The sequence below is a fragment of the Microtus oregoni genome, unplaced genomic scaffold (genome assembly GCF_018167655.1).
Source record: "Microtus oregoni isolate MIOR12 unplaced genomic scaffold, Mior012 000002F_ref0000024, whole genome shotgun sequence".
NCBI classification, from domain to species: domain Eukaryota; kingdom Metazoa; phylum Chordata; class Mammalia; order Rodentia; family Cricetidae; genus Microtus; species Microtus oregoni.
The window spans coordinates 47,439,764-47,466,683 of record NW_024543061.1 but is presented as its reverse complement, the minus strand read 5'-3'; the positions used below and the strand labels follow the sequence as shown (position 1 = coordinate 47,466,683).

Below are 26,920 nucleotides of genomic sequence, written 5' to 3'. Positions count from 1 at the left end.
ACCAGACTCTATTCTTCTATGTACATATTATATGTATATGCACATATGTATATATAAGTACAATATAAACAGACATATTTACAAACAGATTATTTTAAATTTATATCTGTTTTTAAATATTGGTAAGGGGCTGATTATCATTCTTTTGGGTAGAAACTTTTATTTCTACTAGAAGAAGAGAGAAGGCATTTATAGCCCAAGCAATACAACTGGAAGAAACAAATAACCAGCTACAAGTAAATAATGAGTGGTATAAAAGACACATAATAAACTGGCAGATGCCATTCAACAGAGTATTTTAGCTTCCGACATACCCAATACAAATACTCCTGATAATGAGTACAGAAACATTTATTTCTTCAATTTTTTCTCTACTGTTTGAATCATTTGATCTAAAAATCCATTTTGGATTTCAGATTTGTTTTTTGACTCAACTATGTCATATGGGGTTATAAGTCATGCATAGTGGTACCCACTGGGGTAGAATAACACTGACTTCTTCCTTGGCCATTTTAATGGTAGCTTTGCAATGATAAGATTGGCTTATGAAAGATAAACCACAATTACAAAACAATTATATGTGCTCAATATCATTACTGCCTATACTTACTATGAAACTTGTGAATGATAGGGCCACATGAGCCTGGGCAGCCTTTGCCCAATTACCAATTGACATGTTTCACATCCAGGTTATTTTTAGGGAAAGTGTAGGATAAAGAAAAAGCATGTGAACCATTTATTCTCACAGATTTTTCTAGACCTGGGAAAAAAAATCTCACATCAGTAAAACCCAAAGAAGGGAAACACCCATACAATACTACCACCATCAACAACAAAACAAAAAAAAAATCACAGGAACTAGCAATCACTTGTAAGAAAGAGGAATGCTGCCACATTGGAGAGTACCTAAACTATTTTATTTGAGGTCTTCTTCCTTACACTCATGCATTTGGTTACTAAAGCAATGGTTGACTATAAGACACAGCATATGACAAAGAATTAATATTGATGCACCACAGTTTCTTAAAACAGCAGGTTTTTCTAGCTTTACATATGGCTCATTGATATGCAATGCATACATCTTAAAAATAACTATCTCTACTTTTGTGGTGACTTCATTTGTCATCATTTTGCCTAAAAAATTTCTGAGATAACATGCTGAGGTATGAACAGTTTTATGGTAGAAGATTCTTCAAATCATATTTTTTACTCCCAAGTATTTATCCTGTATTTTCTTGTACAAAATGGTATTGATATCTTATTTTTAACCAAATTAGAAAATGTGTTACAGTATTTGCAGTGAGCTAGCACATTAAGACCACAAGAGTGATTCAACTGTTAAATTCCTGGATGAATGAAGGGACACAAAGGCCTTAAGATTGTAACATGCAATCACTAATCAAAAACCCAAGAACAGAAAGGCATTTGGAATTCAAGCACAGAGTAAATCAGAGAGCAAGATGGAAATACATCTAGATATTTCCTGTTTAGAAATGTATTAAAAGCTGAGAGCTGGTTTAAAAAAAAAGCCACTAGCTTACTTGGACATTGACTAAAAAAAAGCAATTTATTTACGCCACCATTAAGAGACCAGCCATTGCACACATGGGCAGGAAGGGCTGAAGCTATCTGCAAGCTGGCACCTCCCAGAGGAGCATATAAAAAGTTGAGCTGTAAAATGGCCAGGAAAGGTTAATGAGATAGTAACACACATCATGGTTTGCCATAAGTCCACAGAGGAAAGGGAGAAAATGAAGAATGAAAAATGGCACAGTAAACTACGCACATAATGCAGTCACTTTTAGTTATGTATTCTGTGTATTATTTAAGTTTTAAAATACAAATTTATATTTTTTCTTGTTTTGGATTGACCTGGATTCTATTAATTCTCACAATGTGTCCTCAGCACAAGAAACTGTCATCACCCATATCCTGTCTTATTGCTTCCTCCAGTTTTGAAATAAAGCAATCAATAAGGAAATCAATATCAACCCAGGAAGATGGTCAAGTAATATGTTGGTTATGAATATGATTTCCATAATGATTATTTCCACATTTATAAAAAGAAAGAGGTATTTTCAGAGAGTAATTCCAAAACCCTGTTACCATGCAGCATATTTTTAACCATATCTTGGATGTGTTCCATTTGCCCCCTAAGTGTGTCTGCATATACTCATGGTGACTGGGACTGCAGAGGCTTTTATCCAGAACAAATATGAATTCACGTACCCTCATGAGTTGCAAAAGGCACATTTTAGAAAACATTCTTTCCTCTCAGGAAGGATGAAGAAACCATTAGTGAGGCTGGCATGGTTGGCTGGATTTCCAAGTGTGAGTTTATAGCAGGAGGAAGAATTGCTCAGTGATTTATCACACTGGCTTTGGAGTCAAAGGGAGGAAGAGTTGCTCAGTGGTTTATCACAATGGCTTTGGAGTCAAAGGGCCAGCTATATGCTTTCAGCACTCATACCCTATCACTGTATGGTGTGGGTGAATTCCTTAATCTCCTTGAACTTCAATTTCTTCATCTCTAGTATCAGGTCAATAATTCCTATCTTGTAGAGATTCCTGAAGATTAAAATGATGTGTGTAAAGCACTTAACTTGCTGCCTGCTCCAAAGTTAGTGGTCTTATAAGTGTTAGTACAACCATTATGGTTTTTGAGCATCAAAGAAAATTCTACACAAAGTGACTTACCAGGAGAAAATGAGTTTAAATTTCTCCTAAAGTAACATCAACATTTGTGTGTCAACGTTTTCTTGGAACATGTAACACACACACACACACGTACACACCCACACCCCACCCTATGATACAGTATGCTCATAAAACTTAAACATATCCTTTTTGCTGTTTTGTTAAGCAAAGACACTTGCTACAGTATACCCAGTACTTTATCCCTGTGAGTCTGCAGTCTGCAACCTTCATATGACTTACAATTATAAATTTGGTGGCTCCAGGTAGTTTCCTGAAAGAAATTCTTTGTATAATATTATGATCTGAAAGAATCTGTGTTTCTTTTCACTATAAAAAATGAAAATTAGATTCATGAAATAGGAAATTCTTCTCTTTGAAATCAAAAATATTATTGATATTTTTAGACTTTTTGAGACATGGTCTCAAACAATGTAGGGTAGTCTCAGATTTGCTGTGTAACTGAGGATAACCTTGAAATTATGGTCTTCCTGCTGCTACTTACAGAGAGTTGAGACTGTGGGCATGTGCTACTACACATAGTTTTATATGATGCTGAAGATAATAATATACACTGCCAGCCCTACTGTGCTACTTTTAATCAGAAATAAAATAAACATTTTATTTATTATAAACATTTTGTCATTAAATGTAAAGTTTTAGGAGTTCATTCTTTACACTAAAAATAAAAATATAAATCAAAGCTTAAATAAGTTCGGGTATACTGATACTCATAAAATGTTGATAGAACTGCATATATCTTGTAGAAGGAGTGAGCAGGCCTGCTTTTCATCCCATTCAGCTCCCGCACGGCTAGCTTAGTCCCAGAATAATTACATGGAAACTGTATTCATTTAAACACTGCCTGGCCCATTAGTTCCAGCCTCTTACTGGCTAATTCTCACATCTTGCTTTAACCCATATTTAGTAATTTGTGTAGCACCATGAGGTGGTGGCTTACCAAGAAAAATCCTAACCTGCATCCATCTCGGGTCGAGGAATCATGACGTCTTGCCTGACTCTGCTTTCTTTTTCCCAGAATTTGTGAAGATGGACAAAGACACATTTGCACAGGGTCAGCAATCTTTCTTTTAGTGAAACAAGACACTATCCTTGTTCTATGTTCCTTGTAACATAGAATATTCTTCAAAACATATTACTACTCTGCCTTTATTTACAGAAACAAAACTCCAGCAAGCACTAAAAGGTAACATAGTCAATACTACTCGCTGTGGAGACTTCTGTGGGCTTCTTTGGTTCTTTTTTTTCTTTCATAAACAGTATCCCTTCAGAAGAATGTGAGCCCAATTCTAACGAGGTCATACACAACCTTATGTTCCATGTGTCTCTGCATATGGTTCTCACGACCACTCTTATGAAGTTGGTTGTATTATTCATTCCATTAAATAACATGAAAAATCAGTACCCAAGGTCACAGATGGAAAACAAGGAGGAGATGGATTAGAATCCAGACCTTTCCAACACAGAAGCCCATACATTTAGCATCGAGTTAAAGAATAGAATTAAAAACATATAGCTGATGGTTTGAATTGTTTGATTGGCCCACGTGACACTCACACTTTCTCACCCCTCCACTATTATTTTCTAGGCCTCAGAAGAAAATGAAGTTTGCTTTGTTGCCCTTTTCTCTGAAAGTGTAGGACTTTCCAGGCAGCTATTTTTAATTCTCATTTTAGTTCTTTCCTTTCCTTCATCTCTTTGACATACTCTATTTTATCTAGACCTTTGTGCTATTTAAGAAGTCAAAGAACAACTCAATTTAAAACACTTGCGCTTCCCTGTGTGCGCCATAAAAATGTGCACCTACCTAACCCAGGGGGTGACCGTGATTAGTGGGCGGTGGCACCACAAATAATGCTGTTCGGCTTTGGAGACAGGTGCCCTAAAATGCAAGCTGTTATTACCAGCAGTTTTCTCTACAGGAACTCATCTCTGTTCGCAGAGCACCCTGACTCTGGAGTGTTAATGGTTAGGATGCGGCAGTCTCCTGTCTTTGGTTTCATACTAAAGGAATACAAGATAAACAGGAAAATAATTTGAACTTTTGAATTTAAATGGAAAACATGGACTCTTCACGGTGTTCTGCATCGTGATTAGGGATCTGGCCCCCAACAACAAAACTGAACTTACTCTTAGCTACTTTATCTCTTTGTTATTTTTTTACTGCAATAACTGTGTTTTCTTATCTACACCTCAAGATCCTTAAGGATGACTCTATCTTGGAACCTCTAAGTATACCAAGTCCTTCAGTTGAAGCGGTCTTCCAATTTTGGCATATCATGGTATTGCTAAAATTCTTTCTTTGGAAAAGATGTAAAGCAAGGCAACACATGGTAGTATTTGTTTGTGCTTTAACAAATAACTAGCCTGAAGATCAGAGTGTGGGGCTAGTCACTAGCTAGTTAGCTATAGAGGCCCCCCTTTTGGAGGGTCACATATTAAATATTTTGCAAATCAGATATTTATATTACAATTTATAAAATAGTAACAAAATTACAGTTATGAGGTACCAAAAAAATTATGGTTGTAGGTCAACACAGCATGAGGAATTTTAATAAAGTATTTAAGAATTAGAAAGGTTGAGAGCCACTGTATTTTGAGAATTTTATGGTAGATAAACTTATGATAATTACAGCCTGCACAGAAAGAAACATATTTCTTCATTTTGATATTTCATTTTATAATTTTTGATTTTATCCAATGAAAACTAAAATCTGCAAGTTATAATCAGCCTTCTTAATAAATGGGCCACCTTAAAATCAAATCAGATACAACAAAAGAACACTAGAATGAATATTCTCTGAAGACTGAAAGTTACATAACAAGAGATTATCACAGATGGATGGTGGTACACACATCTTTCATTCCAGCACTCAGGAGGCAGAGGCATGTGGATCTCTGTGAGTTTGAGGCTGATGATGTGGTCTACAGAGAACATTCCAGGACAGCCAAGGCTACACAAAGAAACCCTGTCTCCAAAAACCAATGGGGGGGGGGAGACTATCACAAATTCAGTAATCTATAGAAAAAATGGAGACATAAAAGTCACAGATCATGAAAAACCCAAGAGTCTACCAATCTATCTGTCACACAACAGTTCATGAAAAACCTTGTTTCAAAGTGAAATGAATCTCTTCACCTCAAACTTGTTCATTCTGTGACTTTTCTGTTGTAAGCTTTTCAGAGAGTCAAGCCTGTCAAATTTGCTGAGCGCTCAATGGCTGTTTATCAGAGGTCTCGGCTAGGAGGGGTAGGCTCTGTCTTCCTACTCATTGTTAAAACTAGAAAGACATGGGTTCACGTAACAACTTTCTCTAAATTCTGTCCTTAAAAGTAGCCCTTCCCTCCCAAGAAACTGTGGTGACAAGTGCTGAAAAGGAGAGGCAGAGGTTACTAAAACTTTCTAGTCATTTTTCAGCTTTGCAGAAAAGTTTTGCCTCCAAAGCCAGCAGGATCTTCCACATAACATACTCAGTTTAAGGGCATGGGAACAATAACATAAGGAATGTTGACTCATAATAAAAACATGCCAGCCATGCTTGAATTCATTGCTCCTAAGAAGCTGGACATACTTTGCCGTATAGTTATTTTAGGTGATTCAAGACTATGAGAAGTAACAAGTAATTATCATAAATTTCTTGGGATGGGAGTCAGTGACTCAGCTGTGTACTGGTTAGAGCACTTTGAAGGGTGTGAAAACCAAGGATATGTACAGAAAGGGAAACTCTCAGATGAGGAGCAGCTGTTATGTATGTTGAATTTAAGATGTTTCAGAAATTTCAACCATATATTTTTATCTCATTTAATTACAGTTTTGAAAATAAAACCATCATCAACTCTACATGCCGGCACTGTGTTTATTCACTATCTGTTTAGATTTTGCTAAGGGTGCTGTTTCACGTTCTCATTTTCATAAAGAGGAATCTGAGTGTTGGAAGCACGCTATGCTAGAAAGAGAAGAATGTGTTTAAGTCTTTGCACTCTCAGAATTTATAGAGTAACAATAAATTTACAAGTCCAGTAGTTTCAAAGGCATGAATCTCACCTGCCCAGATACTCTGGCCCAGGTAAATGAATGGAGAATCTTTCAGTACAGTCTTAATTATTGACATTAACTCTTTTTTTTATTATTTTTATTGAGCTCTACATTTTTCTCTGCTCCCTCCCTACCTCTCCTCTCCCTTTCAACCCTCCCCAAAGGTCCCCATGCTCCCAATTTACTCAGGAGATCTTGTCTTTTTCTACTTCCCATGTAAATTTAGATCTATGTAAGTCTCTCTTAGGGTCCTCATTGTTGTCTAAGTTCTCTGTGATTGTGGTTTGTAGGATGGTTTTCTTTGCTTTATGTTTAAAAATCACTTATAAGTGAATACAAGTAATAATTGTCTTTCTGTGTCTGCGTTACCTCACTCAAAATGATGCTTTCTAGCTCCATCCATTTACCTGCAAAATTCAAGATGTCGTTATTTTTTTCTACTGTGTAGTACTACATTGAGTAAATGTACCACATTTTCCTTATCCATTCTTCAGCCGAAGGGCATTTAGGTTGTTTCCAGGTTCTGGCTATGACAAACAAAACTGCTATGAACATAGTTGAGCACATGCCCTTGTGGCATGATTGAACATCCTTTGGATGTATTCCCAAAAGTGGTATTACTGGGTCTTGAGGAAAGCTGTTTCCTAATTTTCTGAGAAATCACCACACTGACATCCAAAGGGGCTGTAACAGCTTGCATTACCACCAGCAATGAAGGAGTGTTCCTTTTTCCCCACAACCTCTCCAGCATAAGTTGTCATCAGTGTTTTTGATCTTGGCCATTTTCATAGGTGTACGGTGGAATCTCATTAACCCTTATAACACATATCTGTGCTGGATGGGTTGTTCCTGACAGATGGTGTCATTTTTGGGTGTAACCAAAGGCTGAGGTCACAGAACCTCAAAATGGAATAAAAAACTACTTTTAAAATGGAGTCTTCCAGGGCAACCTACAGCCTGAAAAAAAAAAAAAAACTACTGTTTTATCCAGTATGGCGTTACTTTGAGTAAATCATAGCCTTATCTTAAGACACAAAAAAAAGATTATAGTATGATATACCTTCTAATGTCACTAGCTCTTAAGCATCCTGTAAGAGAGATCATGCAGGGTACAGAGGAATGAAAGATGGAGTGAGCAAGAGGAAAAAAAAGTCTGAGATGATCTCTTCTTACTATTTTATCCTTATATGGGTCGTTGAACTTGATCTAGTGACCCAGTTAATACAATTCCCGATGAACAACAGAGACATGAAATTTGTGAATTTTATATACACGGGGTTCTTCATAGGAATGAAGTTCTAATAAATGACTGAAGCAAGACGTTTATATACTTTCAGACAGAGTAGAACATTTATCAAGGGATGAGAGAACAAACCTATATGAACCAGAGTATTAAATTCTGGGCGTGTTCCTAAGAGATGTACTGGAGTGGGATTATAGAGATGGCTAAGTGGATAAAGTACTTGCCATGAAAACGTGAGAATCTGACTTACAATTCTCATCATCTGTGAAAAAGCCAAGGTAGGGCAGGCCTCATTTGTAATCCAGGCATGAGAAAAGTGAAAACAGGAAGATGTTTACATCTGTTGCCTTGTTAGTCAAATTTAAATGGTGAGTTTAATACTCAGTGAGATATCTGTCTAAAAAAATTATGTACATAATGATTGTAGGAAAATACCTAAAGTCAATGTTGAGCTTCCACATGTATGCACACATATGTGTGTATATCCACCAGAACATGTATATGATAACAGGCATGAAGGAGCTTTTGAATAATTAGACTGACTTCACAGTTGATGTATTCCTGCCTTCTGAAGTCCTGATAGCCAAGCTCTAGTTATCACAGTCATAGTTACATCTGGGTCATTGAAGGACATCCTCTCAATAGCATCTTCCTTACTTGTGCATGTAGAAAACAAAGACAGAATGGATAATTCTGAAGTAACAATTCCTCTAGTGGTTTCATCTTGAAATAATAAAGACCAGTTTTGCATATTTTTAGAGAATACATTTATGATTCCTTCAATGAAGAGAAATAAGGATTCATTCACTACCTATAATAAAGGTCTTATAAGCATTCACTATAATGTCAGTTACTACTTTAGCCATTGAAGATATATTGTTGGTAAACAAAAAAAGCATCTCTAATCTTAACGGGCTTGATGTGGATAGGTAGGAGAGTTTAGCTAGTAAAAGAACTTACTGCCAAGATTGATGACCTGAGTTCAAAACTCAGGACCTACACGAGTTTAGGAGAGAATAGATTTCCATAAGTCCTCTGCCCTCCACATACAGACCATAGCATCCAAATGTACAAATATATACAAATATATACACACACACAACAAATTGATATATAATACTTTAGACTATATTTAAATATAGAATTTAGTGAAAATTGTATTTTAAAAATGTTAAAGAAGTTAATGTGTACACATCAGCAGAAACCAAAACAAATAAGTTGAAAATAAGTAACTCTTTGGTGGTACTATACGCTATAGAAACACAATAGGCAAACACGATAAAGGATTTTTATACAAAACTTGAAAAGAGATAGCGCTGTAATTTTGAACCTTTTTACTCTCTATCCTACTTCTGAGTGTGGGAGGATAAATCACTTTCTCTTGCCAACTCAGCTCTCATCCCCAGCTGAGTCTGCCAAGAAGGGTACAAAGGAGTGCCAATGACACAGCAGTCCTAGGTGAGTCTTGGAGTGTGCAATTTATAACTGTGCTTGAAGTCATCTTGGGTCATGTAACACCAGAGGAAACTAAGAAGTATTTTCAGCTTACATTTAAAAGTTTAAAATGTCTCAGCAGCAAAACAAAACAGCTTCCCCAGGACAAGAGAAATAAAGGAGTGAGCAGCAAAGGAGATGTGAATGTGGACACTGACCTTTAAGTGAACGCAGTTCTGCAACTTAAATTGTGGTAAAGTTCTCGTATTCTGTTCTGCCTTGGAAGTCCTATAAGCTAATTACTTGAGAGTTAGGAAGACCTGACAATCACGTCTTCAGCTCAACATCTCTTGCTTGACCTTCTATCTTCCTTTTCCCCTTTAATATTATTCATAGTGTCATATGTGGTCAATGTAAGAGGAGAATACACAAGTGAATCAAACATGCCTCCAAGGAATTTATAACCTACATTATCAGGTGCATTTGAAAACATTACTGTAATATGTAAAGGAAGCACGGGCATCCTTCTGTGTTATCCATGGGCATTACAACCAAGAGATGGGCCCATTATAAACTTAAAGGGTTATGACAAAAATCTGTCTTCACATTAATCCATTTAACTACTTAACAGTTACATTTCCATTGCTGTGATAAAATGTCATGAGCAAGGCAATTTACAGAAGAGTTTGTTTGGGCTGTAGTTACAGAGGCTTAGAGTTCAGGATGGTAGAACAAAGACATGAAAGCTGGAGCAGGGTGCTGAGGACTTACATTCTGAAGCACAAGCAGGAGACCAAAGGCAAACAGGGAGGGATGATAAATAACTCCCTCAATGACACAACCCTTCAGCAGGGCCATACCTTTTAATATCCCAAACATCATTACCAACTGTAAGTGTTCAAATACCCAAGACGATGGGGAAATATTACACTCAAACTCCCATGTGACATATGTATCCTCTGTACATTTCCTTAAATAACATAGTATTCAAATCCATTCATATGGCATCTACCTTGTATGAGATATTACAAACTAACACAGACACAATTTAACTTGTATAGTAGGACATTTGCAGGTAATGTACATGTTGTACTATTTATGTAAGACACATAAGCATTGAGAGACATCAGTATCTGAAGGGATTCTGGAGTCAATGCCCTGAAGACAATTGGGAATGACTGTAGTCAATGACATGTGGCTTTAGAGAGTACTGTATTACTGGAAGCTGATCCTTTTGTGAGTAGTTCATCCACCCAACAGTCCACCCATACAGATGATATGCCTAGAACTATAAGGGTCTAGGATTTGGTATTAACTTGTGGAATAACAAGCTAGTAAGTTTCTTTATCGGCCCCTGTGACAGGGTTATTCTCAGCCCCATTCATTGTCCTACTGTCTAATGAAGGCCACTGCATGCAGATACATGTCACATCAGTGTGAGCTGTGACTAGACAGGAAGCTATGGCATCAAGTGAGTTCAGAGAGATTATGGAAGCCCAGACTGATCCCAGTAGGGATATCTGTTTTCTGGTTTTAAAACCAGAAGATAAGCGCCTATCAAGCTACACTTTCATCTTAGAACCCCGAGTAGCAGCCTATTGTTTCTTCATCCTCATAATGTGCTCTCAATGCCAATTTCTAGCCTAATTGGACGGGTTTGCCTCTGCCTTGGAACTTCTCTGCTGATGCTTTCAAAACTAGCTATCTAGCATGCCTGTAATGGATCCTCTGTAGCAGCACACTCCACAGCCACACTCCACTGTGGACCAGACTTCCAGACTTTCTTTAAAGATAATAGATGGGGCCACAATTATTAGGCCACTACTCAGCATGGAAAACGATGGGGATGTCTTAAAGTTTCCTAAAAAGATACATGAATATTTGTGTGGGCAAATAAATACTATTAAGACTGTATGCTGAGGCATCTTGCTTCCCTAGAGATGAGAGAAATATTCATGTCTTGTTTTGTGGGAAGTCTGAGAACTAATCCAGACACCTTGAGTTTGAATGAAAAATTCAGCATTTAGAATCAACATTTACCGAATTCTTCCTATATGCCAGACACTATTCCAAAGACCTTTCATGCATCAATTAATTTAATTTTCTCAACAATACTATTAGGTGGTCACTATTACATTTTCTTTTATATCTGGGGAACTCAAGCCTTTAAAGCCAGGCAATTTATTCATCCTAGTAACAAAATTAATGTTAGAATTCTAACTAAAGCTGTCTGGTTTCAGACAAAATGATGTTTTTTCTCTTTGTATTTTTTTTATTTGTGTGCTATAGTAGGCAAACAAAAGAAAATATAAAATGAATACAGAATTTAAAGAATAAAATACTCAGTGATTCTAAGATATAGCATCAGAGATGAACTTCTTCATAACTTAGGAATTCTCTATATGCTTTTTCTTGTTTGTAATTATCTTATCATGGCTTTAATTTCTGTTATTATATATATATATATACATATACACACACATATCTATATGTGTGGTCATAAGCAATGTATTACTTTTAAAAGTCATTTGTACTCATAAAAGTGGAAATAAATTATAAACTGTTTTTAGGCTTGTTTTTTTTTGCATGCGTGTGTCTACATATTTGTGTGTTTAAGAGTGAGCGCATCATTGCTCATATGTATATATAGTCATGTGGAGGCTGGGGTGTTGTTTCTCAGAAGGTGTGCACTTATTTGTCTGTTTGTTTTTTCCTTTTTTTTTTTCCAAGACAGGGTTTCTCTGTATAACAGCCATAGCTATCCTGGAACTAGGTCTTGTAGAACAGACTGGCCTCGAATTCACAGAGATCTGCCTACCACTTCCTCCTGAGTGCTGGGATTAAAGGTGAGCGCCATCACTGCCTGGCTGCACCTTGCTGTTGAGACACAGTCTTAGGAACCTGAAGTTCATCAAGTAGGTTATGTTGTCTGGCTAACATATCAGCCTCCCCTGGGATTACAAGCATGTGCCAACATGACTGATTATTTAATGTGGAATAAGTATATCGAAGTCAGGTCCTCGCGTTGCAAAGCGAGTACTTTACTGACTGAGCTATCTCTGCAGCCTCCTTAGAGCTTCAAGTATAACGGATACAGCTGTATTTCAGTGATTTTCATTATTTTAAATGTGTCTTTCTATAAAGATGCTAAAGTAGATACTTCATCTCTACCATACCCTAGATAACCTCTTTTTCTTCATCTTACTTTTGATCATAAAGCAATCTGCCATCAAAGATCCATCAGCTGAGCACATTTGGAGTTCTTCTGAGTGTATGTGTGAGTGTAATAGGAAAAAAGAAGTTTAGAGTTCAGACTTAAAATTTCATTAAACAACCATCTTTTCAATTTTCTAAAGTTCTTTGGAGTTCTAGGTGAGAATTCTTACTACTTCTCGCCAACATTTAACATTTTATTCTTTGTTAATTTTATCTATAAAATAGCAATTTATAATTTCTAATAGGTCTTACATTATATTTGAAAATGTCAGTTCATGTCCTTTATCCTGCCTTCTACGGGATTTTGTCCTTTTTTAAGTGACTCATTGGTGTTATTTTTACATTGAAGTTCTTTGTGTGTTGTCTTTCAGTTAGTCATTTTACAAATGTCTCTTGGTGTAAGACTTCCTGCCATGTTACTGGGATTTGGTGGGTGGAAGTTCTGTGAATGTATTGATCTTTTCTCTGTCATTGACATTCTTAGTTTCTTTTTTAGGAACTCTCTTTTTAATCTCAAAGTTAGAGGACCCTCTCCTGCATCTTTTTGAAAATATTATGGTTTTGTTATGCTAACTTTGGCCAAAACAGTGCCTCTCACGGTAACATCGCACTATCAGGTCAGGTGAGGTCAGTTAGTGTTGATGGCAGCTGCGTTTTGTAAAGCTGCACTGACAATTAACTACCACACCGTTGCATTAGGGGAAGCAGCATTAGGTTCCCCCATGTCCCTGATTACTACAGTTTCATCAACTGACCGCCATGTAACCTCATTTTAAGCGTGAGTCTGTTTGAGGACATCTTGTTTAATATATGTTGGTTTATTATCGTTGCACTTATGGCCAAAGGCACACTAATTCGTGCCTGAATGACTCTTAGGTACACACGCATTTTCTCTATGCACCATCTCTTTCCTGTGCTTATGAATACTAGACAGCACTTCAGTATCATTGCTTTGGGCAATTCTAAAAACCACCAACCACAAGCACTAAAATGCAAGAGGCATGCCACTAAATTACCTGCAGAGAGGACACTTCTTTATAGCGAAAGAGCTGAAACAAGAAGGCAGAGTGTCACCTTGCTCAATCTCAGGTGGAAAAATGAGTGTCAAGTGACTCAAATAGCTTGATTTTCTGTGTACATCCACAAATAACTGCAAAGGCTCTGAGTGTTGATGTGGGCGTTACAGATACATCTCAGGGCAGCATGCTCAGTAATGTGTACCCGGAGGCAGCTGATAAATGACACTGCTAAATATTTAGCATCTCACACAGTGTTTATACATAGATAAAGCCAAAAGTCATTTTTTCCCTAGAACATTCTGCGGGTAACATGGCTATACAAAAGAAACTGATGACAATGGTGGTATTAATTTAATAACTGCACTATTGGCATCAATAAATTGGAATTAGTAGTAATTATAATAATAACAATGGGAACAATGCTGAAATGACGTCTCTTGTTTTTATACTTCTTAAAATAATAAAGTGTGTATGTGTGTGTCTATTTGGGTATATGCACATGAGCACAGGTGTCCGTGGAGGTCAGAAGAAGGTGGAACTGGAGTTGTAGGTGACTGTGAGTCACCCGAAGTGAGAACTGGTGAGCCAACTCAGACCTTCTCCAAAGTAATATGTGCTCTTAACTGCTGAACCATCTCTCCAGGCCAGTCTGAATAAACCCAACATTTTTACTCATAATCATTCATCTAACTATGGAAATATCTCCTTGAATGAGACTAGCAAAGACGTCATTCGGCAATAAATTCAACATAAAGGAGATATTTGAAGCTCAGGAAAGTTAAGAGATTTGCTTAAAATTAAACCTCTGCTGAGTTTAACAAAAATCTGGGACAAGAATTAAATGCAATGACTTTCTTTGGAGTTTGGAAACTCCTGCAGGGTGAGAATAGCATCCCATGTTCCTTAGGCTTTCAAAATCTAACTTTATATTCTTATGAGATAAATTGGCCATGAAATGTTACTCTTAAGCATGATGCTGAAAATGGTGACATACTGATTTAAATAGCAAGAGTTGTAGTATTTTAAAATGTGGGTCTTTGTTATCTTAAAAACCTTCACTGTTCTTCTTTGATTGATGTCATTATTATTTTATGAAAATCCATAATAAGGAATAAAAATTATCTTATGAAGTTGATATACTGTGCCTAGAGCCATAGGCGAGGCTGCAAAGATTCATCAACGCGGTTCAGCTGTGTTATTAATATTGCTCTTCCTGATTAGTGTTAATTGGAAGATTTTAATTGATGCAATGTTTTACTGCCTTCACAGCTTGAGTGAACTGAAGTGCAGACAACAAGTTTTCACTACTGCAAACTAACAAAAACTAACTTGATCTTATTAAGTTCTGCCTGGACATAGTGTGGCAAATAGGTACCACAAACTCTCTGAACTAGAAACTAGAATGAAAACATTGCTCACTCATTCAATTCACTTAACATATGCTTACAAAGTACTTGCTCTATGGTTTTGTGTTATATCAGTGAACAAAGCACAGTGAACAATGGTGTGTTAACAGCTAAACGGTTAGGGGACAGTGCAGGGTTGGGGGAATGAAAAGACGCAGGAGGAGGAAGAAAGGTTGTGATGTCAAGAATGGACACAAGTGGCTGGGCGGTGGTGGCACACGCCTTTAATCCCAGCACTCGGGAGGCAGAGGCAGGCGGATCTCTGAGAGTTTGAGACCAGCCTGGTCTACAGAGCTAGTTCCAGGACAGGCTCCAAAGCAACAGAGAAACCCTGTCTTGAAAAACCAAAAAAATAAAAATAAAAATAAAAAAGAATGGACACAAGTGTCTGGAGAGAGGACTTACATGTTCAGTGTTTTTACTGCCTTCCCAGAAGACCAGAGTAAGGTTTCCAGCACCAATGCATTCTATCTGCTTTTAACTGCAGTTCTAGGAATCAGAGGCTCTCTTCTGGCCTTTTTGGGCAACTGCACACATGGACACAAGCATCCTCCTCTGATACCACACACATGTACAAGTAATTTAAAAAACGTAAGAAAAAACAAGTAGGTAATACTTGAGCCAAGACTAGGGAAGGTGAGATTTATTTAGGCTCATGTTAGGGAGAAGGTATTCTAGATAACAGGCAGGATCCCAGGCATGTGTAAGAAGCACACAGGCAGTGAGGAATAAATGAAGGAGAGAAACAACATGGAGGTTGGGCCGGTAGGGCTGGTGGTGTCCTGTAGTGTGCTATGACATCTCTGGCTCTCATTCTGAGTGAATGCAGAAGCCATTGGAGGTAACTCTAAGCAGAATCACATGGTTTGACTTATGGTTTTGTGGCTTTCCAACTCAATTTTTTCAACTACAATAATTGCCCATTGTGTGCCTGGAAGAGCACTAAAACTGAAAAGCAGATGGATAAATTAAAGCACAGACTTTGTTTCTAAAGGTCTCATATTGTAAGAAGATTTGGGCAACTATCAGTTTTAAAAGTCAAGGCTAAGATTCTCTAAGTGAGTAAACAAAATTTTGTGTTCTCTCAAAGAACAAAACAAACCTTTTTTAAAAAACTGTATGAGCAAAAACATAATTACATAGTATATAAAATATGGTCTCAACATGGAAAATTAGAATTCAAGGCCAACAGCAAGAGAATGAGACAAGGGGTGTGGGAGAAGGAAGGGAGGGAGAGTTAAGGCACAATTTATCACAGTGATCAAGGGACATTTTAGGTGTATTGTAGTCAGATATACATATAGCTAGTATGAGTAGAGTAATAATGATCCTAGACTTTTACATCTATTGTCTCATAAGAATCTGGCAAATAAGAATACTTATTTTAAAGCTGCAAGAAGGTTGAAAATATACGATTTCTCAGATATAACCATGTTTACTATAAAACAATCCTTCAATAAAGTGATTTGTTTAACGTTTCCCAACACTTCCTAGAGTTTGACCAAGGGGCATGCTGAAGTTTCCTTTATTAATAATCTGTAGAAGAGTTTGGGAAATATTCCTGTAAGCAACAATAGCAACTGCAGAAATTTGGGAACGTAGCTGGGTAATGTGTTGAGCTACACAATACCATCTGGATTGCAAGAACGTGTTCCTTAAATGGTATGGATTCAGCACTATTACATTATCAACTTCACAACACAAGAGGAGAAAGCTAAAATGAATGCAGATTTAGTTGTTACCTTATCATTAATCTCACATCAACATTTTTCTTTTTCTAAGAACACAGGTTCTTATGTAAGGCCTTAAGTAATTAGCATTTCTCCTGATAAATCTATGAGGAAACTGAAACACAATGTGGACTTGTAATATGCATTCATCTTTATTCAAAACAATGACACCAGCCTAAAATAGATTTCATTGAATTAATGTGGTCGTGAGAAAACTTGGGAGTAATATTTAGTTTGTGTATTAAGTAAGGCTTTTATTTTTAGACTTCTACTTTCATTTTTTTTTACCTCGAGAAATTAGGGTACATTAAAAACAATACCATAGAATTGAAAGGGATATTGAAAAGTGAATTTCATCAGTGCTATTTTGAGGTAAAGAGATGTCAAAAGATTCTTCTTGATTTGAGGTTTAAGAAACTCTGCTTTGTGTTAGTCATATCAATAAGTTTTGCAACTTTTTATATTTATATTCTGCAAACCTGTGGGTATAATTCTTTGAAGGACAACTCTCCATAATTCCATTTTTATAAGAACTCCAACATTGAATGGTGGTGAAAGTAAAAACTTCAGCTGATAATGTTATGGTGTAGCTTAAGTCCTTGATTTGTTTTTGCTAATAAGCCAAGTATATAACCTAAGTGAGTGCACTTGTGTTTGTTTTAAAAGATGAAAACAAGGACAGACTGTTCCTGTTAAGTCTCATGTGCACGGAAACCCCATCCAAAGACTCTGCGAAACACAGCAATTCTTTTTACCAGCTGTTTCCATGATTAAAGAAAGGACAGGTAATTTACAAATGTCTGAAAGGGTTTGTTTGCATTCTCTGCAATCATGAACACATAAAAACTAGATGCAATAAAAAGTGTTTACTCATAACCAAATTTTAGATAATTTGGATTAGTTTTTGTATGCATCAGGAGTACCTTTCTTTAGATACAATACACATCTGAATCCAAATATATTCATATGCTAGTCTAAGATAAGGTGGCTAAGAATAAAATGGGATGCTCTCCTTCTACCTGACATAATTGATGCCATATTTATATTAAGAAAAGGAAAAATATGCATCAGACAAGAAGGGAAAGTGAAGGACATACATGATACAGCTTTGTACCAGACTATATGGAAACATGAGTCGATGTTTAGACTCATGGTAGCAGGAGCAATCACAATCCTTCAGTACCTACGCTTTCTCAAAAATCTTAGAGCCAAAATATATTCCAGTTATTTATGCAGACTGAAGATCAAAGTACTGTCTCACCAGGTTCAATTATCATATGCTATCTGTCTAATGTAAATTATTTGCTCATAATACTATACTTTTAAGACACTGATATTCTTCTGGTATTACACCATTTAAATATTCTTGTGGGTTGGATAATTCTTATCCAGTCTGGAAATATATAATGAAACTGGCAGGATGGAAATGTGAATATTGCACATGAGTCTTCTTAACCTGGGTGGAGACCATACAAAGTCTGATAGTATTTTAAATTGTTACAAACTCAATGCTTCTGTCTCCCCTAATTTCATATATGAAAATCCTAACTACGTATGTGTTACTGTTTAGACATGGGAACTTTGCTAATTAAGACATGAGGGCTGATGAATGAAATTACTAACCTTATAAAAGGGACCCCTAGAATCTCCTTACTCTTTCAATGCCAAAGCACAAGAAAACAGTGGTCTCTGAACTACTAAGTGCCCCTCCTTGGATGCCAAATCAGCTGCCTCTTTGATCTAGAACTCCTCAGGCTCTAGAGCCACTGGAAATGTATTTTTGTTGTTTCTAAGTCATTCATACTCTCGCAGCTTATACAGCAACCTAAACAGAATGAGGGATAGTTTTCAAAGCACTCAAGAAATCATTAATTTTTCATCCCAAAGGAAACCGAAGCCTTGAGCTGTCAAGTGATGTGTTTGCAGTGCCCCGCTTGTGGCAGAGCTAGAGTTGGAAACCGGATTGACTCTGTCACTCCATCTCCATCCTGTTATTTTGTGTTGCTATGCTGATAGTAACTCAGCGTTCATTCTGAAAATGTTTCCCCTCTATGAGCAGTACTGGGATTCATCCCCAAATGGGTTCAGGCATTGGCGCTGTCAATCCTTGCTTTGAGGAGGACACAAGACGCATATTGCAGCACTGATTATCTGCAGAAGTGCTGAAGAAAGCAAGCCTGTGAGCGATTCCCCATGCTACCTCTTGCGGGGTTCTCTTAAACATATGCTAATAACTTCTCCCACACAGCATCAGGAAGTCAGGAGGTTTTCACAGATGATAAAGTACTAGATATTGTTTGCAGAGTTAAAACTTAAATAATAGTAATTATCTTTAAGGGTCATTTGTAAAATGTGACGTAAGTCTCCTAACTTATCCTGAACCAATAAAAGGTGAATGGATAGGGAAACTCTACCTAAAAGACACAGAGAGTTTTAAACATGCTAAATGTTGTGCTTTGAACACCCCACCAACATAATACCTGTATGGCACTATATGCTGTGTTTTTTATTTTTATTATTTTATTTTATTTTTTTGCTTGTCATTTCAAGCCAATCCCAACCTACCAGCTTGTGGTAGATAGCAGATGATCATTATTCATGAACATGATTTATGTCATTCATTCACTAAGACTCACTCATAGGGATAGGTTCCCTACCTCTAATGTTCAGGGCTTTCAAATTAGAAAAACTAAAATAGCCATGTGCCTTCTTTTTTTGTTAATGTATATTGAAGAGCTATGATCAAGGCAATAACTGGTCTTTTCATCGATGATATTTTATCCACCACATGGAATGGGTTGGTGGCACACTGGCAGTCACAATGGAGGTGATCAGAAAGATAGGATCACCGTTGTCATGACATGCAAATAAGAAACCAGAAGAATCTCTCTCAAATCATGATCAAAACACAAATTAATGTTTTTTTCTCCCCTGTTTTGCTTATCTTTGATAAAACAAGAATCATGCCATATTTATGAAGGGAGTTGTCTGTAATTAAAGATCTCTAACCAGTAAAACCCTAAGCTCTTCCATTCTAGCTGAAAAGAAAGCAATGTTTATGGATAAGAGCTGGAACTGATGATACGCTGCTTCACGGCAAGCAGCAGTGCTTCTTTAGGTTGGCAATAGAGATTAATTACTTTTACGAATAGATGAAGTGATTAACCGCTTTTCTTGTAGCTTTGAAGAAGTGAAAAATAAGTGGAATAGAAACCAAAACTAAAAAGTAAAATTTCTATTTACAGAAAGCAAATACATTCCAATTAAATTAAAGGTGAAGCTAATTATGAAGGTTTTCTTTCTACCTCCCTCCCTTCCTCCCTCTGCCCTTTTCTCCCTTCTTCCCTCTGTCCTTCTTTCTTATTCTTTTGATTTGAATTCTAGCACTGTTTGTGCCATTTTATTCAAAGTTAGTTTGATTTCATCTCCTGTTATGTAGAAATAATTCAGCAACTGAACTTGCTGCTCCCCAGCAAACATGATGAAAACAATAAGACTTCCCCAAGGAGGTTGCCTATCTCAGGTCATTGGTGATATGACAGAGATGTCTCGATCTTTTATGAAAGCTATGCTCTACTTTGAAAATCTTTGTTTGCCAAGGGGATGTTCCATAAATACTGTCCCTTCAGGATATGTATTCTGAAAATTCATAACATACATGTGCTTTTAGTTATGGAGACTATTTTATCATCACACCTATTTTAAAAGCAAGAGTTTAATGTAAATGTCTAGCAATCTACTCTTCCGTGTGTGTCTGTTTCTTCATTTTTTGAGGCTGAAGTTATAATAAACACCTTTCAATATTAGAAGTGACTATTATGTGAAGGGATTGGTTGTGACAGGTGTCTCTTAGCAAGATGGTTTCTGTCGTTGATTTTTCCTTAAGAACTTCCACAGTTAGTGGAATAATACTACAGAAATCTGAATGCATTTGTTAATTCAATTGGTTTTCTACCATTTTTGCTTAGAGAGCTCACAGCCAGAATTAGAACATATTCAGTTGCAAACTAAAAGATGCATGTATCAATCAGCTTTAAACACTTTTCAAACATCTCCTTCTAAGCTGAAATGATATTAATATTCAAGAAAAACAACATTATGTCTGTTAGGCTAGAGTGAATGCAGATTCAGAAATGATCCATCTTTGAAATAAACAACAGTAGCAACTATATTTAGCCAAGACCAACAGAGTCTGGTAATAGAGGTCCCTGTTACTTGAGTTAGACATTTCAACACTTCTCACTCATATCAGAGTGCTTACTAGGAAACTATAGAGATTGTATTAATAAATGGTGACAAGGTATAATGGACTGAGTAGTGACCCCATAAAAGATAATCTATATGCTGGGTGCCCTTGGTACATGATGTTAATTCTAGCACTTGGGGGGCTGAGGCAAGTGGATCTTTGTGAGTTCAAGGTCCATCTGGTCTAATGAGTGAGTTTCAGGACACTTATGGTTGTTATACAGAGAAACCCTGTCTTGAAAGAACAAACCAACCAAACAACAAAACAAACAAAATAAACCAACAACAATAAAAAAAAAAACCCAGACTCCCTGATGCCATGTTGCTCAGGGGGGCATAAAACACCCACGAATCAGCCTGGGTCCTCATGGTCTAGGATGCCTAAAGCTTCCACAGGGCCCCTGATGCCATGCAGGACAGGCAGGTGAAAGACACTCATAGGGTAGCCTGGGTCCTCATGATTCAGCCTTTCTGAAGCATCCACATACCGGGCTGGTGCCTTGTGGTTGGTGCCACTATTATGAGCAAGTATATGGTGATAAAATGAGAGAGAAAGAGAGGTAGAATGGTTCATGTGTGGAAAGAGGCAGTTCTTCATAGCGATGGCTTCAAAGAATGGACTGATGTTGGAGGCCTGCCTGTCCCAGGAACCAGGGAATGACTGGGCCTGGGCTGTTGCCTATGGCCTTACCTGGCTCTGCAACAGTCGTGCTTTATGTTGATGCCCATGACCTATGTTGCCAACAAGGCAACAAGGATGTCTGGGTTGTGGCCCATCACCTGTGTCATTTCAATGTCCAAGTGACATGCTGCCATTGTAATCATGTTGACTTGAGTGGCATGGTACTGCCTGGGGACACGATGACATCTGGGTGTGGGCTGCTGCTGTGGGCCATGTTTGGGTCAATGGCCCTGCAGCAATGAGGGTCTTTGTTGATGTTCATGTCATCAGTAACCACTGAAGGCCATGCAGATGAATGGGGTCTAATCAAATACCTGAGTCCATGCTGGTATCCTAGGGCCATGCTTCTGCTGGAGCCATACTCATCTGAATGGCCGATACTGCCACCCAGGGCCATGATGACATCTAAACCCAGACTGTAAGCAAGGGGACATGTCTGGGTCCATGGGCCTACCATAGCCAGGGTCTAAGTTGCCATATATGGCTGCTGATACCTTCAAAGGCAATGCAGATACCAGGGGTCTGGGCTGTCATCTGTGGCCACGTTGGTGTCTGAGGGCCTTATTGCCCCAGGGGCCATGCCAAACTTAGTAGTCTTCAGCCACACAGGGCCTGGCCTGTTCTGCTGCCATGGGACATGTCTTGGTCTGTGGCCCACAGCAGCCAGGGTCCATGGCTGTCCATGGCTCTTGTCACAGGGGTCATAGGAACCAGGCATGCTGAAATCAGAGTGCCTTGCTGAGATAATCCTGTCCCTCACTGTCCCTAGGATAGCTGGCCCTGACCCTCACTGGACACTGGTGTAGGAGTGGTGTGTGAGGACCTTCTGTCTGTGTGTTGCTTTCATTGGTTAATGAATAAAAAAAAAACTTCCTTGGCCTGTTGATAGGGCAGAACTTAGGTCGGCAGGGAAAACTGTACTAAATTCTGGGAGACGGAAGGTGGAGAGGGAGACGCCAGGGAGCCACTACCAGAGTCAGACATGCTGAAACTTTGCCAGTAAGCCACTGTCACTTGGCAATACACAGATTAATGAAGACGGGTTAAATTAATATGTAAGAGTTAGCCAATAAGAAGCTAGAGCTAATGGGCCCAGCAGTGATTTAAATAATACAGTTTCTGTGAGATTATTTTTTCGAGTCTAAGCTAACTGGGCAGCTGGGACAAACAAACAGGCCCCCCTCCTACATAGGAGAGCTGGCACTGCCCCCATAAGAGAGCTGGCCTCAGCAATCAGGAGAGATGTCCCACTCCTTGCCACAGGCATGAGAGAGATGGCCCTAGTTACATTGGCCTAGGAGAGCTGGTTATGTCTCTTGTCTGGGGAGGTCCCAATGACCTTGACCAACCAGCTGAGCTAGCTTAACCAGACCCACATCCTGGATCTTGGGTTGGCATATCCTAACAGCTGTCCCATCTATTACCTGCTGGAGCACAAAGGGACTGGTACTATAGAATGATAATCACAGAATTTCCATCTCTGGGGGCAACAACAGGCTATCCAGGAGAAATATTCATGAGAGCCCAGTGATGATGGGGTATCAGAAACCAGAGGCATGAACCAGACCAATGCCTCATTACAATGAACATTTTTTGGGCGGGGTGGCAAATTGGACAAAGAGGGTATACTGTGTGACATACCACAGCTCCTGATGTCACTGGGATGAATGAAGTGTTGGAGAGATGGAGGAGCAAGGTAGGTTTTTTTTATTAGATTGCTTTGTTTTTAATTTATTTGGGGGGCCATACTGCAGGAATGAGAGGCAGTTATGGAGGGACTGGGAGGTAAGTGATTGGGCTGCATGGTTTGAAATTTCCAAAGATTCAAGAAACAATTAGACTTAAAAACAAAATAAAATAAAATCTTTAGGGGCTAGAGGAGTGACTCAGAGGTGGAGGACACTTACTGCTCTTATAGAGGACTGAAGCTTGCTTCCTGGCCCCCATATGGTTGCTCCCAATCATCTGTAACTCCAGTTCTAGGGATTCTAACACCCTTTTAGCCTCTGCAAGCACCAAGTACACACTTCATGTATATACATGCAGACAAAACACTTGTACATTAAAAAAATAAATCTTCTTAGCTTAGCAGGTCCTATAATTGGCATACATTCTAAAAATGAAGCCAGTGATATTAGACAGACATACAGATGTGAGGGTGCATAAAGACAGAAAGAGATTGAAATGAAATGGCCACAAATCATGACTGCGTTGTTAGCCACTCATTGGTATAAGAAGCTCAGGAACATATTCTTCTCTTGAGACTCCAGAAAGAATGTGTGTCTACTAAGTCTTGGACTTCCAGCTTCTGGAAACATAATGGAAAAAATATCTGTCAATTTCATTACAGTAAACGTAGGCTTCTTTCTTATGGTGGCATAGCAAACAAGAATACCAGGTTTTATTCTCTTGCCACATGCACTTGTTACTCATTAGTCAGAAATAATGCATTCCTATCATGTTTTGAAGACCTAGCTTTTACATACCTGAAAGAACAAGTATCTGTCATTTTCAAACCAGCAGACTGATGTTATATTTTTATAGTAGCCTGAGAATCAAGTCTACCAGGTTTATATTACTTAAATGGTCATTTGTTTATACAAACTTCGATTTCTTTATCTATAGAAAATGTTTTTTAATGAAATAATAAAACAAAGAGCAAAACTCACCACCACTTGATTACTTCTTTACAACAGCCCTGTGAGTTATGTGATAACACTAATTTTATTAACCTTACCAGAAGATGGAGGGCTTATTCTTGAAGAAATGGAGTTTGTGGGAGCTCCTATTTTGGTCTCTCTTTTCTCCTTTCGTACATATGGTGCATAAAATGTTTAAAACTCTGGACTAAAACTGGTGACACAGAGTTTACAGGCTAGTAGGAAAGATGTGTGAGATATGCAATCAAAACCATTCTCACTTAAATCTTATCTAAACAAAAGTATAATACTTGCTATTCTGCAAATTGGTGATAGCACATGCTGATTTTTCAATATTTATCTATTTTACATGCATGGTTTGCAGAAAAAAAAATAAATTCTCATTCCTGGTGATAGAAACACATGGAGGTTATATAAAAGGTGTGGGTAGCTAAAACGAGAGTTCAGTGGTAAGCCTGTAAACCTTATTCTCTAAGCAATGACAAGAAAGTAAGGCTGCTAAAACCCCTGGACACAGCTGTATGACATCACAGGAAGCAAAGTGACTTTCCTCAACTTAACCGGGTGGCTCGTTTGACTGGTACGTTAAACAGAAAGTTCTCAAGCAGAACATTTCACAGACAGCTTGTCTGCTGGGGTTTGAGTCATGCAGAGCACATCTGCCCACTCAGGCTCTTGCTTTGCTGTGCTTGACAGCGTCTGCTCCCCTATCCTGGGAGGAAGTCGTGAAATAACCATCCCCGAGATCTTGCAGGAAATAAAATATAGAAGCATCTGTCCTAGATGGCTGGGTCATTCACATCACGAAGGCAGGGTGCTCGCTCTGTTGATCTCTAGAGATATATTACACTTCAGTGCCTCTCTCTCCAGTTTACTTTCTCATAACTAATTCATGTTGATGGTCCCAAAATATGGATGAAGCAGAAGCCTGGCACCATGTCTTAGTTACTTTTCTGTTCTTCTGATGAAATAATATGATCGAGGCAAATTATAAAGGAAAGTATTTAACTGGGGGTTTACAGTTTCAGAGGGTTAGAATCCAAGATAGTGGGGCAAAAATGAGGTAACAGGAATAGTTGAGAATTTACATCTTGCTTTGAAAATTGGGGCACATCCACTGGCACACGCACACGCACACACCCACAGGGAATGAAGCTTAAAAGCCTGCCCCCAGTGGCACAACTCCTCTACAAAAGATCCTGAAAGAGTTCCATCAGTTTGGTACCTAGTGTTCGAACAAATGAACCTATGGGATTCATTCTCATTCAAATCATCGCACTTAAAGAGGGAGAAATAGCACTTAGGCTGAATAGGTTTGGTTTACCTTTTTCACATGTTATGTAACTACAGATAAATTATTTCATTTGACTTAACCTTGGTTTAGTCTGTTTTAAGAGATATAATGATTTTTCCTGTATATTTGAAGTGAAATTATGCTTGCAAATTGTGCAATCTGGCATATGGCAAATATAAACCATTAAAGAGCAATTGCTGCTAATATTATAATCATTACAATATTGACTGCACCTTTTCAAAGAAAGAGTTACCTTATTTGGAAACTACCACGTGGCCAAAGCACATAGGCATTTCTCTAGTGTGGTAGAGAAAGAAAGAAAGGTAAGGCTAAAAACATGCGATCTTTAGACAACCTTGGAAGCAGGTCTAAACATTTCCAGTTCTTTTATAGTTTAATTACGTTTAAGATACCTTTATAGAATGCTCCTTGGAACACTTTCGATTTCTGTTGGAAAGGAATTTATGAAGTGCACCCACTTGGGTATCAAGGTCAGGTTGTCTTTTTAGGTTGCAATCAATAGCTTTGTGGATGCAATAATAATGATGATAATATTATTAGCATTCCTATCTTTTAACAGAAGTGTATCCTTCCTAAGAGTCATAAATATCTTTAATATTTGTAACTTATCTATGGGATAGTAATTATTATTACCAATTTATAGATGAAAAAAGCAGAGATCCTGCCTAGAGCATAAAGCTAATAATTAAAGGAAAAGTTGAATCCCTACACAATCAGGTCATAGATCAGGATCTAATATGCAGAGCCTCTACTGACTGATCATTAGTTCTGGGTGCCAATGATACTAAATAGATGCAACATCATATGTAGTGGACAGCCAACTGGTTATGAGTTGGTAGAAATCCTAAGCACAGAAGAAATAACAGTAGAACCATAGTTTTCTCTCCTATCATTTATGTGTCTCTCAGAAGTTTGGTATGCATAACTGTAGAATTCCATGTCTCTCAGTGTCATATATCTTAAAAAGGAAAGGTTTCATCAAGAACAGAGGCTGTTACTCCTTCTGTGTTGGGGAAGGACAGGCAGGCTTTGGAACTGTCTAAAGGAGCAGATGGTTCCAACATAAGCTCCTTAGAAACTGAGTTGAATGAGGACTCTGTTTTGAGGATAGCATGTTTAGGACTATGTTTTAGAGCCTTGGAGAATAAGTGACTATCAATTTGGCCTTCAGAATAAAGTTTTGTAGAAGATTATAATGTAATTGGGAAAGAAACTATCA

The 26,920-nt window shown here is 37.9% G+C and overlaps 1 protein-coding gene across 6 annotated transcripts in view; it reads right to left on the bottom strand.

The window, feature by feature from the left end:
- Cntn4 (contactin 4) overlaps positions 1-26,920 on the bottom strand; it is a 995,812-nt gene that overhangs the window by 265,666 nt on the left and 703,226 nt on the right. The window lies entirely within an intron of this gene.